The sequence below is a fragment of the Coenobita brevimanus genome, chromosome 84 (genome assembly GCF_032717465.1).
Source record: "Coenobita brevimanus isolate Jiangsu-jjx chromosome 84, ASM3271746v2, whole genome shotgun sequence".
Taxonomy (NCBI): Eukaryota; Metazoa; Arthropoda; class Malacostraca; order Decapoda; family Coenobitidae; genus Coenobita; species Coenobita brevimanus.
In genome coordinates this window covers 50,641,048-50,658,326 of record NC_137037.1, presented here as the reverse complement: position 1 = coordinate 50,658,326, position 17,279 = coordinate 50,641,048, and the positions used below count along the sequence as shown (strand labels likewise).

The following is a 17,279-nucleotide window of genomic DNA, read 5'->3' as shown; positions in this document are numbered from 1 at the left end:
ATATTAAGATTTTCCCTATGAGTTGAAAAATGGTTGAGGTTTTACTGAGAGAAAGAGAAAGAGAGATGGCATGTGGAGGCGAGAGTTACGGTGTTGGCGGACGTATGATGCTGTTCTGCCGCGTCGGATCGAAATCAATATTTCCTTGGTGATTGCCTTTTTAGATCACACGCAGGCACACACAGGCACGCACTTACACCCACACACTCACACAAACTCGCACTTTGATCTGTACACCAATAATTGCACAGATGTATGTATAGATAGGTTGACACGTGTGCTTTCTCTCTCTCTCTCTCTCTGATTCCCATGGAGAGACCTGATTTGTACGGTACGTTGGAAATGAGGTTATGGTGATAATGATTCCTCTCTCTCTCTCTCTCTCTCCACCTCTTCTCATGTCTCCTCTTTCCTCCCTTACTTTCTTCATCCCTACTCACCCTTGTTTCCTTTTCTTTTTCTCCTTTCTTCCTTTCCTCATTTGGTCTCCTTCCTCTTTCCCTGCTTCTCTCTCTTCCTCTTCCTTCTTCTCCTTCATCTGTTCATAATCTCCATCTTTCCTTTCTTCTCTTTCACCTCTCTTCACATTTCCTCTGCTGTATGTTTCTTTACATCCTCTCCTCCTTTTCTCTTCTCTCTCTATTTCCTCTTCTCTTCTCTCCCTCTCTCCTTCGCTCCTCAATCTCTCACTTCCCTCTCCTCATCTCATCCCTCTCCCCGTCTCCCCACCTCTTACCCGTCCCTCCCCTCCTCCCCCTCTTCAACTTCTGCCTCAACTCCCACGGAATGTTAAAAAGCCCCTTAGGTCCCTCTGCTCCCCCACCTCCACTTTTTATCCATCCCCACCCCCTACTCCCCGCCATACCCTCCCCCTCCTCCCATCATCAACTTCTTATCCCCCATCCCCTTCTCACCATTCAGCATCCTCCCTCCCCAACCCCACACTCCCTCCTCACCTCACCCTCTCCCCCTCTTCCTCCTCCTCCTCACCTGGATGAAAGTGCTCTAACCTGTCCTAATTTACTTTGAACTTTGACCCTTCACTACATCAACGCCTTTTTACGGTCCTGATTTTACTGTCCTATTTCTTTCATTTCCATTTTCATTCTTTTTTTTCTTTTCTCTCTCATTTTTAAACTTTGCTCAGATCCTCCTCCTCCTCCTCCTCCTCCTCCTCCTTTCTTCCAAACACTTTCCAGTTTATCAGTATTCCTTTCATTTCATCAGTTCAGTTCAGGCTTGGTACATTTGATCATTAGACAGATACCCTGACACACCTTTCTCATTTTATGGGTTCAAAGGCCAAAACATACAAACACATGTACTTAGCGAAATGATGTAACACGAATCCTTAGAGTTTACCGCCTTTTGCGAAGAGGTGGGGGGGTGTATACTGTTGTTGTGTGGTGACCTTTGTGCATTCGCTTTTGAATATTGGCAGTCTTTCATTTTTAGCTTATTCTTGCAGCTAAAAGACGATTTTTCTCAGCTTACGAAGACTCATAGGGTTAATGGGGGCCTGGAAAGGAGTTCAAATGAGTACAATGGAAAGTAAACAGCAAAAGACTTAGTGGTCCTATCGAGGCTGTTTATTACAGGAAAGCTTATAACTAACATAACTATCAGACAAGGATAGGAAAACAAGATTGAAGGCTGCATCTAACCCATCCAGTTCGAAAAATGTGTCCTTAGCTGAATAAAATCGTCACGAGACACAAATTCGTTCATCATGGTCATTATCATCATCTTGAGTCAGGGGCTTAGTGAGGGGGAGTGTCTTGGATCAATAAGGTTTTAGAGAGAGAAAGAGAGAGAAGGAAGGGGGAACAGACAGAGAAAAAGAGAGAGATGGAAGGGGGACACAGAGTGGTAAGAATGAAAACATGGAGGAAGGGAGGCTGTCGAAAAATAAGACAATAACAAGAGGAACTTGGAGAAGGAAGGGAGAGACAAAGAGAAAGGGAAAGAGGGAGATAGAGAGAATGAAAGGGCGGAGGAAAAAGTATGAAAGGAGGAACGCTGGAGAAAGGAAGGGGAAGAGGTTGAAGAGGATGTTAATATTTGAGGAAGAAAAATACAAGGACCACATAATTTGGAAGAGAAGGACAGGAGGGAGAAAGGAAAGGTAGGAGTGAAGAAGGAAGACATAAGAGAAACGTATGTAGGAGAAAGAAGAGATGATGAAGAGAGGAAGAGAAGTATATAGGAGGAGGAAGGGATAATGAAGAGAGGAAAAAGTGAACAAGATGGGAGAGGTAGGAGGGAAGAAAGACGAGATGTTGATAAATGTATATTGCGGGAGCGAAGAGAAAGATATGAGGGGGACGTGGGAAGAAAGACAGAGAAGAGGAAAGGAAGAGGAGGAAAGAAATTGAGTGGAAAGAGAGGGGAGGGGAGGGAGGGAAGAGAAGGGAAAGGGGAGGGGAGGGAGAGAAGGAGTCAAAGATAATATGGATGTCAAAAGCTGACACGAGGGAAGGAGGGAGGGAGGGAGGAGGGGAAAAGGAGAGAGGGAAGGAGGGACGGGAGGTATGTGGAGGGAGAGGTAGGGAAGAAAGATGACAGTAAAAAGTAAATTGAGAGAATGACAGAAGGAGTAAGTGAGAAATTCTGAGAGGTTAATTGGGATAAGGAAATGAAAGAAACGAGAGAGAGAGAGAGAGAGAGAGAGAGAGAGTTTGGTCGATAGACTGGAGAGTATGATCGATAGACTGAAGGATGTAGCTAAGGAATTAAAGAGTAAAACTATCGATCTGAGAGAGAGAGAGAGAGAGAGAGAGAGAGAGAGAGAGAGAGAGAGAGTCAGAGGTAAAGGGAGAGGTTAAAAGGTGAGACAGGGTAGAAGAAACAAGGTCAGAGGCCATTCTGAGGTCAATGGAGAGAGAGAGAGAGAGAGAGAGAGAGAGAGAGAGAGAGAGAGAGAGAGAGAGAGAGAGAGAGAGATCAGGGGTGACCTTGGCAGACTCCCACTTACATCGATTTTGGTGGGGGTGAATGACGGGCGAGAGAGAGAGAGAGAGAGAGAGAGAGAGAGAGGCGATATAAGACACATAAATATCATACAAAGGAATAACAAGCAGTAATAATCCACAGATCGTCAAGGAGGAGTCTTCAGTACGTAATGGCCATGTTGAAGGCTATACTGTCACGGAATCGTACACTCCGTGTCCTCGGTGCTAACACGACCTTCACTGAACATTGTCCTAATTGCGCTGTAGTACATTTGTTCTGCCTGACAAAGATGTCTTACTCGTTTCAGCATAATGTACAGCCAAGTGTATACGACAGTCAATTGTAGTCATATTGCAGGGTCGATCTGACTAGTAACCAAGGAGACTTATTCCTACTTAATAACTACCGTACCACGTTTGTTGCAACCTGACTAACTCCCTTGGGAAGGGGGATCCTCTGGGTACAGGGGAAGTAGAATACTACCCTCGTATTCCCTGCGTGTCGTAAGAGGCAACTAAAAGGGAGGGGGTGTTGGAGGCTGGGAATCCCACTGCCCTCAAGACAGGAACTCGCACATACTTTGACTCTGTCTACACGGAGTCTGCCAACGAGGACACTACCAACGTTGACTCTATCTACGTCGAATCTCCCACCGCCTACTATATTATTTCACTGTGAACTGTCGCACTCTGTTGATACCGACTGTGCCATCAAATTTCTCGTGAGGGAACCTTTGCCTTCACCTTTTCCCTCCCTGCCATTACCATTCTTTACCTTAGTGTCAAGTGGCCTCGGTCGCCTGGCACTAAAATGTTCACTCAATCCATCAGATCTAAGCTGACAAAGATCCCCAACCCCTTTCAGCTGTGGTCATGGCAGTGTAGTCAGATTGGAGGGTTGATTTGATTAGTGTTTTGACTTTAACTTGGCGTAAAATTGCGATCTGTCCATTTTTAGTGTTGATATATTAGAAAAAAATAACACTAGAATGTGGTGTCAGTCACTGGTCACGAAGAAGTGCTATGGAGAGGATGTAAAGGTGTACTGTAGCATCTCTCTTATTTTGTCACTGAGCAACGGTAAACAGGTGACAACGATAATCTCCGCCAGGTTAAAAAAAATGAACAATGGTAACCAAGGAGACTCATGTACCCATAACTTAGTATTCTCTATTTTACTTTAATTCTTTACTTTATATACTTCCAATTTTGGAATTATATATAACATTGAAGGGGTTTCGAACGCCTGTAGTTCGAAAAGTGTCATCTAAGCGTGGCATAATTGCCTACAAGGAGCAAGACTATAGTGCTGTAGTAGCAGCACTCCCAGGCTCATTTGAAAGTGAACCCGGTGGACTGTAGGCTAGTTAACCTTTTCCTCAGTTCACCGTTATCTTTTCAGGGAATAAGGTGTAACCCTCTTCCAACACCAAGGTGGTAAAAGAGTATAGTGTTACTGCCTGGCGAGGCAGGTGAGGGTTCGCTTGTTTTCGGCCTCCGGACACCGTCAGAAGGCCCGGGCGTGTGGGGGGCGGCGTCCCCCTCCACACAGTCAATATTGCTCACCACGCCAGGCTGCTGCAGACGACGCCGCCTTACCCCACACCCCTCCAGTACCACCAGGGCAACAACGAAAGCCTCGTTTTGGACCCCTCCAACCCAGTCGCTGATCCTGCTGTAGGGGGCAGTAAAGGGGGTCGCGATATACCCATCTGAGTGTGGTCATAGGCGGAGGCTGCCCACACGCTACAGCACTCCTGCCTCTCGACACTCAAACTTCCTGCTGGTGGCGTGAGTGCTGTCACTCAGCGTGACTGAGCACGACTTTCGTTCGCGTGGCGAACAGAAGTATCTTGCTGAACCTGTGAAAACTTCGTCGGTACGTCTGGATGCGATGTTACGAAGCGGCGATGATCCCTTCAGCTTGAAGAACCAGGAACTACTCATTAGTCATCTTTCTCCGATGGGTCGTTTTCCTGTGCAACACCTAGGCTGTATTATAGATTTCTCTCTCTCTCTCTCTCTCTCTCTCTCTCTCTCTCTTTTCCAGTGAACGGAGGACATCTGTAATCTGGTGTATGGATTTTTTTGTGTGCTAAATTTGTCTCTCCTTCCTTTATTAATTTTCTGTACAAAAAATCCATGAGACAGTTCATTTCTGTTGCTTAAGGGGCATCTCAAAGTCTTCCTCTTTTCACAAACCTACGATCTTGACAGTGTAGTGAATGGATGATTACAAGAGTTAGTTTCTGCCACTTTTTCAGATGAAGTTCGTTTTGTATATGAATAACGTCAGTGTTTTTGTAAATGTAAAGGTAAATGTAAAGATGCAAACGTGTTGAGGGCGCTACTGAATTTCTTGAGAACTGGTGCTTTTGAGGAATTAAAAGGATATTATTATTATTATTATTATTATTATTATTATAGGTAGTAGTAGTAGTAGCTGCAGTAGCAATGGTAATAGTATGGTGGTAGTAGTGGCATATCATTAGTTATATTATTATTATTATTATTATTATTATTATTATTATTATTGTGGATTGTGCCGATGCTGATCAACTACAGGTCGAAAATATGCATGAGAATACTGCTAAAACACACACACACACACACACACACACACACACACACACACACACAGTGAAGTGGTGTGGGGTGGTGGAGGGTATGGTCTAATAAGGTTACAGGGACGGACCGTGAAAATTACTCAGTTGATTGATTGACTGGCTGATTGATTGAGTGGTTGATTGATGGCGTCAAATCAGTGTCATAGTATCATTATGGCGTCAAATCAGTGTATATTATTATTATTATTATTATTATTATTGTTATTATTATTAGAATTAGTATCAAAGTTTCCCCTTTTATATCGGCACTAGGCCAGACTTAAACCATCTCTATCGGTACTGAGTTCACAGATTTCTCCCACTGATTGGGTTTCCTGTAGTTACCGTATCGGCCTCACTGAATTCACCTGCCGATATTACCGATTCATGTGTTTTTAGCCTTCTGTCTATCGTTTTCTATCTATCGGCGTATCTGTTTATCTATTCATGTACTGTATATTTATCTATTTTTATTTTTATCTACGTATTCATGAATATTTATCTATTTTCATTTCTGCTTATCCACATCTATCAGTCTGTTAATTTATCTATCACTCTCTGTCTTTCCTTTGTTGACCTCTTCTGAGAGCAATTAATTGGAGAGAGAGAGAGAGAGAGAGAGAGAGAGAGAGAGAGAACGAATGCATAAGGGGAACATGAAAGAGATAGAGAAATAAAAGAGCAAGGAAGATAAGAGAATGGAGGGCAGAATAGTAAACCCAGGGCAGGAAAAAATGACGAAGGCAGGCAGGCAGGCAGGCAGGTAGGTAGGTAGGTAGGCAGATAAACAGGAAGGAGTGGGACAGGAGAGATCAGGATAGAATGAAGGTAGATAGGTAGGAAGAAGAATAGAAGGTAGGTAGGTAAGAAGGGAGTGAGGGAGGGAAGAAGGTAGGTAGGCAGGAGAAGGGAAGATGGTGGGTAGGTAAGTACGAGTGAGGCAGGAAAGACAGGGAAGAAGTAAGGCAGGTAGGTAGGCTTGAGTGGGGGAGGAGAGACAAGGAAGGCTGGGTGGATGAGACAGAACGGTGGCGGTGCAGGAGAGACAGAAGAAGAGAGAGAGAGGAAAGAGGGGGAGAAGGGTAGGGACAAGAGGAGTGAGGAAGATTAAAGAGAAGAGTAGGGAGAAAGGGAGGAGGAGGAGGAAAAAGGGGGAGAAGAAGTGGGACAAGAGGAGAGAGACAGGAACAAATGGAGGACTGAGGAGGAAGAGTAAGGTTGGGATATGTTACTAAACAATTTATTACACTTTCCTATTTACCAACTGCACTCATTGCTCTTTCGAAAATAAAAATAACTAATATAAACCCCAAGGAAGTAAGCGCTCGTCTGTTTCATCAGTAAAGCAACATCTGGTGACGCAGGTAAAAAAAAAAAATATTGAATTCTAATCTCACCTCCCTAGCAAATGAAAATATATCGCGCGACTAAAAAAACCTAACTACAAAGCACATCTCATCTTCAAAGTTAGACAAAATTATTCACTGTGCATTGAGTTCCTTCATTATTATTAATAGAGGGATGACACTAGCCTAACTAAGTATTCTAGAAACGGGAAAAATAGCAGCAGAGTCGCTCATACGTGTGGATACTCTAGGCACTGTTGAATGGAATGATAACAACACAGCACATCACTGTAGGCCACGAAACTGATATGCTAGGATAGGAAGAAGTGGTGGACTGAGATTATGTGGGGAGAGAGAGAGAGAGGGGGGGGGACAGAAGAGAGTAGAGAAGAGTGGGTAGAGAGGAGAGAGAAGTAGCAGTAGAGGAAGAGGGGTGAGGAAGGACAGAAGAGGAAGAGGGAGAGAAAGTTAGGTAACTGAGAATGAAAGGAGAGGGAGAGGGGAGAAAGAGGGGAGAGGGAAGAGGCAGGTGGAGGGGGAGAGAGCGGGTAGAGGAAAGGAGAGAGGGGGAGGGGAGAGAGAGCCGGTAGAGGAGAGCAGGGAGAGTGAGAGGGAGGGGAGAGGAGAGAGAGAGGCGGGCAGGTCACCTTGGACTGAAGCAAGCGCACCCACCCAGAGAGAGAGAGAGAGAGAGAGAGAACAGACGTGTTTGTATACAGACAGTATTACGCCTTTGTGTGCGAGAAGTGAAATTACATGGATGAGAGAGAGAGAGAGAGAGAGAGAGAGAGAGAGAGAGAGAGAGAGAGAGAGAGAGAGAATCCAACTTTAACGCAGCCTATGTTTTCAAATAAGGGTCGATGTGGGAGTCTGTATAGAAGGAATTTATTTAATGAGGTGGAGTGAAGTGAAGTGAGAGAGGTGAAGTGAGGTGAGGGTGAAGTGAAGTTAGGTTAGGTTAGGAGAGTGAGATGAGATGAAATTAGTTGAGATGATTTATTTCTCATTTCTTTCCACTCAGTAACATGAGCCAGTGGTTAAATTCATGTTGCCAACGCCATTGTCTCTCTTATGTAATTCTCCCCCATCCCCCTCCTCTCTCTCTCTCTCTCTCTCTCTCTTTCGTTTATTAGTTTTCCATTCCATATGTCCCCATCCATTCCCTCACTTTCACTCCTCCCTTTCCTTTCCTCTCCCCTCCTCCTCCCCCTCCCCTCCCCTCCCTCCCCCTCCTCTTCCTTCTCGTCTTCAGTTTTTCTCTAATATATAGCGACGTTTGTCCTCGCTAAGCTTTTTCCAATCTCTCTCTCTCTCTCTCTCTCTCTCTCTCTCTCTCTCTCTCTCTCTCTCTCTCTCTCTCTCTCGATTGGTGGAAAAGTTTGGATTGAGTGTGACGAGGTGGGTAGCCAATTACCGATGTGGAGAGAGAGAGAGAGAGAGAGAGCATCGAAGTCACTAACCCCATCCCACATACATCTTTACCATCTTAATCTTTTCTTATCTCTTCTTTGTCCCCGGGTTCCCACGGGTAAAGATAAAGATAGATAGAGATAGAGACAGATAACGCGTGGAAATATAGAGATAGTTTTAGAGATAGGAAAAGCTGAGTAGAGATAATTACTGTACAGGTAAAATTAGAGATAGAGATAGAAGTAGGTAGAGGTAATGAGACAGGTGTTGGTGGAGATTGGTGTATTGTGGGTGGAGACGGAGAGAGAGAAATCAATAGGGATGGTAGATGATATAGTTAAAGAGAGATATATAGGTCGGGATATAGAGGTAGATAAATAGATGCAGATAGATATAGATACGTAGGCATATATTTTAGGTGGAGAGAGAGATAGGTAGAGACAGGGTTCAGTATAGGTGAAAGTAGATACAAGGAGAGAGACAGGTAGATATGGGTGGAGGTAGAAAATAGATAGATAGATATACTGTAATGAAGACAGGAACAGAGATGACAGAGGTGGAAATAGACAGAGAGATAGAAGCGTGTATTTTTGGGTGAAGATAGACAGCAGTTAGGTATATAGATATGCTGTAGGTGGAACTAGAGACATACAGGTATAAATAGATAGATATAGGTAGAGATAGATACAGAGAGACAGGCAGGGATAGATAAAAGATAGGCAGATAGATAGATAATTAAAGCCTCGTTAGCCAATATGAATACTGTCCTTGTAGGGGTAACGAAATGTGGGTGGAAATGTCCGTAGATTTTTTGAGGCCAATATTGTCTATATGCTAGAGTTTGGCTTTGAACCTTTACGTACATGCATACACGTTTACACACACACACACACACACACACACACACACACACACACACATACTCACCTTTCTGTGTGTAAGTGACGTCACCCAACTCTGCAACAAAAGAAAAACAAAATAGGTAATATGAAGAATAAGGTTTGGTATCATCATCATCGTCGTCATCATCATCATCATCATCATCATCATCATCATCACCTTTGTTCCCTCTGACCTCCTTCCCTCCTTCTTCCTGTCTGTCCTCCATCTTTGTTTCCTTCTTCCTCCCTCCTCTCCCTCCCTCCTACGCAGGATATTCGAGGAGGAAGGAAGGGAGAGGCTGGCAGAGTTCCAAGTTGGCAAGGAGAGGGAGGGAGAGAGAGAGAGAGAGAGAGAGAGAGAGAGAGAGAGAGAGAGAGAGAGAGAGAGATGGGGAGGGAGGAAAAGAGAGGAAGAAAGAGAGAGAGGGGGAAGAAAGAAAGAGAGTGTGATAGGGAAGAAAACAGAAGGTGAAGTAGGACGGGAGCTAGGAAGAGAGAAAGGGAGAGAGTAGAGGAAAGATAGATAGAATGAATGAGAGGAGGGAAGGAGAGACTGAGAAAGGGAGGGAAAAAAATGAGAGAAAGAGAGGCAGGAAGGGAAAGAAGGGCAGAGGGAGGAAGGGAGGGATTGAGAGAAAAGAGACAGGAGGGAGAAAGAAAGGGAGGAAAGCATGGAAAAAGGGAAGGAGGAAAGAGGGAGGAAGGGAGAAAAGATAAGGGGAATGAAAGTGAGGGATGGAGGGAGCAAGAAAAGAGGCAGGGAAGGGAGAGATAAGGAGGAGTGGAAGGTGGGAGGAATAAAGGGAGAGACAAGAGAGATAAGAGACAAGAGGCAGAAACTGAGAGAAGATAGAGAAGGGATAGTGACAGAAGAAGGAGGAAAGAGGAAGGGTGGAGAGAGAGAGAGAGAGAGAGAGCGTTGACGTATCCTCATGAACTATGACCTCTTTCTCTCTTCCTACTTACCAGCCTACACACCTACCGCTCTATATTCGTCCATCAGTCTATCTAACTATCTGTCAATCTATCTATCTATCTATCTATACCGAGACCCTTGTATCCTGAACTAGTGGCTACAAACAAATCACCTCCATGTCAGCATCCCCGCTATCAGTCTGCTCGATCTCTAGCACCCTCAGCCATATACCATCCCATCTCATCCTAGGTCACCCCTCATTAGTGTGCTTTTAATAGAGGCTTATACTAATGAGGCCCAGATGGCAATTAAGGTGGCACTGCTAATTAAACCTTACAATTGACCCCCTGACAGCTCTTTGTTAATTGCCTCGTTATCTGTGTGACTCTAATTGTGTCATCATTGTTACTTAATTATTAAGGTGTAACTCATTTGGGTTTATCTATCTTTATATCTACTCTCTGTCTATCAGTCTTTATCTACCTGTCTATAATCTATCTATCTGTCTGTCTATCTATCTTTGTGTTAGCGTTATTGCATAAGTTGATAATGCGCACGTAAGTTGTGTGTGTGTGTGTGTGTGTGTGTGTGTGTGTGTGTGTGTGTGTGTGTGTGTGTGTGTGTGTGTGTGTGTATTTTTTCTGTATCTATCAGGCTGGCAAACTCTCTCTCATTTGTCTATCTCTCTTCCTATCAATCTCTGTCTCTCTGACGTGGACAGCTTGTGTGTTAATTGGATAACGTGTGTACATAACTGAAGATAAAGTGTGTGTATAATTAATTACGTGTGTGTGTGTGTGTGTGTGTGTGTGTGTGTGTGTGTGTGTGTTAGATAAGGTGGGTGTACATTTGGAAGCATTAGTTCAGCTTTGCATAACACACACAGACACACACACACACACACACACACACTCTCTCTCTCTCTCTCTCTCTCTCTCTCGTGAAATATAATGCAGAATGTTGATACAGAGGCGGGTATGAAGGAATTGTGAGGAATGAAAATGAGCCGGATGGGAGTTAAGTGAGGCAGGTGAGGATGAAAGTGAGGCAGGTGTGAGTGGGTGAGTCAGGTGAGTGTGAAAATGAATTAGAAGTAGGTGAAAATGAGTCAGGTGTGTGTAAGAGTGAGTCAGGTGTGAGTGAAAGTGAGTCACGTGTGTTAAGGTGAGTGAAGTGTGTATAAGAGTGACCCGGATGTGTGAAAGTGACTCGTGTGTGTAAAGGTGAGCCAGGTGTGGGTGGAAGTGAGACGTGTGAGTGAAAGTGAGAGTGTTTGAAAGTTAGACAGGTGAGTAAATGAATAAAAGTGAGTGATGTGAGATAGTCAGGTGTGTGAAAGTGAATCTGGGTTGTGTGAAAGTAATTGTAAAGGGTGAGGGTGAGGGAGTGAGGGAGGGTGAAGGGAGAGGGGAGGCAGGCTGGATCAATGTCGGTCTCAGTCGATATTGGCAACATTCACCATACGAAAGAGAGAGAGAGAGAGAGAGAGAGAGAAGGTGATGGAGGCAAACATGAGGGATAAACAAGCTTTAAGGATCATAGGAAACTGTCAACACCCACCACCACCACCACCACTACCACCTCCACACTATCACCACGACCCCACCACTAGTACCACACTATCACCACCACCACCACTACTACCACACTATCACCACCACCACCACTACTACCACACTATCACCACCACCACCACCACTACCACCTCCACACTATCACCACCACCCCACCACTAGTACCACACTATCACCACCACCACCACTACTACCACACCACCACCACCACCACCACCACCACTACTACCACCATCACCCGTACTCTAGCTCTCACTTCCACCACATACCACTACAACTTCCCCGTCCAGTATGACCACCACTGCTACAACTAATAACTCCTCTTCCCCTACCCTTCCACTGTCACTACTACTACTGCTAGGCTACTACTACTACTGCTACTACCACTACTACTACTACTGCTACTACCGGGGATCATCTCCTCCTCCTCCCCACTCATCTTACCTCTCAATGTGGCTACTAAAATCTCACTTTTCATCTTCTTTGACCTTAGGCTGTCTGATCTGCTCCCCTCCTCCTCTCTCTCTCTCTCTCTCTATCTGTCTATCTATCTATCTATCTATCTCTCAAGATCGGTATATTCCAGGCTACTAGGCAAAGGGTAAGGAATTATACACAAGACTGAGTTCTGCATTCACAGTGGCATGCAAGACGTGTGTGTGTGTGTGTGTGTGTGTGTGTGCGTGTGCGCCATGATATATAAATGATATACGAGAAAGATATCATGCTGTGTGTTGATGCAAGGGTAGGTGTGTGTGTTGAGATGGTATTGTGACAGAGAGAGAATGTATGTGACAAGGATAGCGCAGAGGTATGGTCATGAAGATCGTACTCTGAACTGTGGCATCTGAGATTTGGCAATATTTCTTCCTTGCGATTTATTCTGCCGTGTCGTATTAATAAATTAGCACTAAAATATGGTGTTAGTCACGAAGAAGTGCTATGTAAATGCTGTAGAACCGTAGTACTGTATTTGTCACTAGGTTGTAACAGTAGATTAACACAAGAATACGGTGCTAATCACGAAGAAGTGCTATGGAAAGGATGTAGATTTATCGGTATTATCACACGGAAGTCGAAAAAGGGACAGATTTTCCAAGTTAAGGCGTTTGTGGTGTAATCAGGATTCCAGGGGCCTGATTGGTGAGTGACAGTACGAAGGAATACGTAGGAAATTAAACAGCAACAGATCAAATAGTGTGTTTGTTACAGAGAAGAATAGGGCTACAGTATTTTGTATGAGGTGGAGATACAGCAAAGCAAGAAGGCCTCTGTTACGAAGCCTGCTGTACCGATAATAACACGAGCCTCAGTATGGGCTGGAGTCAGGGTGTGGATGCAGTACCTCCACCACCACAGCATTGGTGGTAGCGTACGCCAGGTGGTTAGGTAGGGCGGGGTAGGCGGCCACGGCTGTACCCTCGCCCTCTGTGGGGTGGCTGTCACACGCCTTCCACTCCCCATCTTCAAGCGCCATCTCACCCTACTCCCACTGCTCATCCTCCAGCCGCCACACCCGCACCATGTGATCACCTCCCACTGTGGTGAATGCCAGCGGGTTACCGGGGTACCAGGCGGCCGCTGTCACCCCCCACACAGGCACCAGCTGACATCTAACGCCATCCTGCCTTTGGGCGTTCACTTCCAGCACGGCCACCTGCCCCTGCCCGCCCACCACCAGTAGGTATCGTGTGGAGCGGCTGGTGGGTGAAGCTGCGATGGCCATGGTGGACGGCGGGAACGGCAGAGTTAAAAGTCGTGCCTCCTGGAATACCGCTTCAGATGCGGCGGCGCCGTACAGGACTACGTTACCGATTTTGTCCGCCAGACATACCTGCCTGGTGGCATCCAGGCTGGCGATACATACGAACCTGAAGTCAGGGTCACGCAGCAGCCCTGGTGGTACATGGTATGTGTTGGCCAGCGTCACCTGGCCCTCATTACTGATGGCCAGCGCGATGGTGCCCACCCCGGTCCCAGCGATGTACAGGATGCGCGACAGCCGGGCCTGCAGGACACACCGGTCCACGGGCAGGCCACACTCCACCCTGGCCACCTCCTGAAGACTACACCAATCCTGGGCCACAGTCATGAGTATGACCTGTGTGCCAGACGATGTCACAACCAAGTGATATAACACTTCTTGGCGACCCACACCCACCCACTGCACCACATCCCACCACAGGGAGGTCACTGCCTGCTGGAAGGTGGCCACTAACCGCGGCAACAGCACGCTCACGCCCAGCTGTGGCACCGCGCGAAGGAGCAGTAGGTGGTGGGCGGGCGGGGCGGGGTCGGCGGGAGTAGCCAGGGCCAGTACACGGGGCAGGCCATCCCCTGCTGGCAGGGGACTGGGACACAACATGGTGAACCCCCGGTACGCCTCACTGCTGTACCGGTACCGGGGCTGTACCATCACCATACCACCACCCATCACCACACCACCAACACCACCACGCCTACCGAACGGCATTTAACCACGAGCAATTAAATACTAGATTATAATATGATGCACTTCGACCTCGTTGCCTGTCCATCGTCGACCATGTGTGGGCTTGTGAGGGGCAGGGGCTTGTGTGTGGGTAAGGCGGCATCACTACGGGTAGGGTGAGGGCGTACTGGGTTCATTTATGGTATGTACTTGTAACGTTCCGTGTCACATGCACGTAAGGTCGTACATGCACAAGACAGTTTCGTCCATGTACAAGACAGGCAGCGAGACGGACAGAAGGATGGAGGTAGACCGTACACCTGAGAACTTAAATCTTCACATTTCAGGTTCCTGCCCTGCACTGGATATCTCAGTAGGACAGGATTATTCTCTCTCTCCCTCTCTCTCTCTCTCTCGCTCTCTCTCTCCACACACGCACACACACACACACACACAGGATCTGTATCGACATTCGCCCTTCTTAGTCATTGATCGCCGCCAGGTGGGGTACAGCCGGCGGGCGGGTGGGTGTAGGTGTGAGGGTGGATGTGGGGGTGTGTGGGAGTGTGATTGTGGGTGTAGGGGTGGGGTTGGGGACGGAGGTGAATGTGAGGAGGTGGTTGTGGATGTGGGGTAGGGGTGGGAGAGGGATGTGGGTATTGGGGTTGATGTGGGAGTGTGTGGAATGGGTAGAAGTAAGGCAGGATGTGGGGAGGGATGGTTAGGTTTGTGTGGGTGTGGGAAATAGGGAAAGTGGGAATATGGAGGTTTGCAGGAGCAGGAAAGTGTAGTGTGGGATGTGGGGAGGTAAGATTATGGTGTGTGTGTGTGTGTGTGTGTGTGTGTGTGTGTGTGTGTGTGTGTGTGTGTGTGTGTGTGTGTGTGTGTGTGTGTGTGTGTGTGTGTGCTGGGGTAGATAAAAACTAAAGAAATATGGGAGGCGGACGTGGGGAGGATGTGGGGAGGACAGGATGAATTAGTGTGGGGAAAGAACGAGTAGGATGGGAATGTGGGAAGAGGAGGATGGTGTGGGAAAATAGGGAGGAAGGATAGAGGGACAGAATGAGGAAAGGATAAAGGATAGAGGGATAGGATGAGAAAGCGATAGAGGGACAGGATAAGACAGGGTACGAATAAGCAAAATAAAGTACCCCGTTCGGTCTGGCGTCCTCAAGAAAGTGGGGCGTGAGTGTACATACGTGATTCATGAGAGAGAGAGAGAGAGAGAGAGAGAGAGAGAGAGAGAGAGATTTTAGGCCCTCCTACCGCTAACTCTGGAGTGACCCCTTGATTAATGAGGCTTGTTATAGGATGCAGATTTGAAAGATGCATTTTTAGGATTTGGTTTCATGTCGATATAACGAATATGAAAGGAGATATGTCAAAAAAAAAAAAAAAAAAATTTACTTGTATTTTTTTTTTTTTTCTTTTTACATTTTTGGGGCCTACAGCCTGGGCCTTGACCCAGGTTGGCCCCAAATTTAATCAGGTGATCAGAAGGTCATAGCCCATCATCCCTATAATTTTAGTCACAATCGCACCAGTAGTTTTCGCGTAAAGTTGTTAACAGACAGACAAACCCCCGATTTACTCCAAATTTGATATGTGACATCTTTGACTAAATATCCTGTTGTGTTTATACGTCAGCACTAAAATGACTGCCAGGGACGGGTTTGCTGTGCCTTGGCACCGCTTCTTGTTTTGTTCTATTTTGTACTATTTTGTCTACCCTGCCAAGCCCTACTATATATGTTTCTGGCTCACCTTTCCCTTCCTAGCCTTGTTTATGTACTGTGTTGATCTCTATACTCTCCACCTGTATATTTATCTGTTCAGCTCTTTCTGTCTACTATCTAGCTATCTACTGTCTGCTTAATCTCCATTAGTTTATTTACACTTCTTCCATATTCTTCTATTTGTATATCTGTCCACGTCTGTCTCTTCTATCCCCACTCTGTCTAATCTCCGTCTGACCATCTAACACTTTCTGTCTCTCTCTCTCTCTCCATCTATCTGTGTCTATCCTCGCATGTCTATTCTCTCCGCCCCGTCATTCGTTCACCTTGCCAACTGTCACCTGTCTGTCTGTCTCCCCTCTGTCATTTGCTATCTTTTATCTCCCCCACAGTGCCCACACAGTTTCATATCAGTGGTAATCTCTGCTCCTTATCTGCCCCTTCTGTCATTGTATGTGTATAGCCTGTGTGTGTGTGTGTGTGTGTGTGTGTGTGTGTGTGTGTGTGTGTGTGTGTGTGTGTGTGTGTGTGTGAGAGAGAGAGAGAGAGAGAGAGAATTAGGTCTGTGTATGCTGTCTACGTTGAAGCTGGGTTAAAGTAGTCGTTGCTTGGTACCAGACTCTCTCTCTCTCTCTCTCTCTCTCTTCTCAGTGGTTTTCCCCTCTCAGTGTAACCCTCTCTCTCAACTCATTGGTTCTCCCCTTCTCACTTATCTCGTTCTTTCCCTCCCCCTCCTCTCTCTCCCATCCCTCTTCTTCCCCTCTCTCCCCTCCCCTTTCAGTATTCCTCTCCCGTCCCATCCCCCTCTTTGTCGTCGTCCATTTTCCTCTCTCTCTCTCTCTCTCTCTCTCTCTCTCCCCTTCCAAGCATATTTTCCTTTCCATCTTTTTGTTGCCTTCTCTCACCTCTCCCTGCCCACCTCTCCCAGCGTCCCTTCCTATCATTCTCCTTCATCTGTTCCTTCCCCATCCCTTTTCTCTCTCCCGCTTCCCTTCCTTCCCCCACTAATATCCCCTGCCCTCCCTCACCCCTCCACGTCACCACCGTCTCACCCCGCGTCACCCAGCCTTCCCTTTACGTCACCAGACCAACGCACCAAATTTTCATGCGTCGCTTCGCCCCCCTCAGACGTCATTGAGCCCCTTCCCTCTCCCCTCCCCTCACCTCCCTTCCCCTCCCCTCCCCTCCTCTCCCTTCCTTCGCCTCGTACTCCCCTCTTACCTATTTCAGCTTCCTGTTACCTCACTGTTACCTCACCTTGCTGTACTTTATGTTATCTCATTGAACCTTACCTCCTTGTTACCTTATCTTGCTACACTTACTCTCACCTGCTTATTAACTACCTGTGCACGCTCCCTAGCCTTCCACCCCACCTTGTTTTATTATCTTTATCTTCAACACATAGGTATCACAGCAATAGTCTTTCCT

General features: G+C 46.4%; 1 protein-coding gene across 6 annotated transcripts in view; it reads right to left on the bottom strand.

The window, feature by feature from the left end:
- Ndae1 (Na[+]-driven anion exchanger 1) overlaps positions 1–17,279 on the bottom strand; it is a 265,601-nt gene that overhangs the window by 203,598 nt on the left and 44,724 nt on the right. For all 6 annotated transcript variants that reach the window (XM_080280219.1, XM_080280220.1, XM_080280223.1 and 3 more), the window contains exon 2: positions 9,241–9,270. The gene's annotated coding sequence lies outside the window, so the exon portion shown is untranslated. The remainder of the gene's footprint in view (positions 1–9,240; positions 9,271–17,279) is intronic.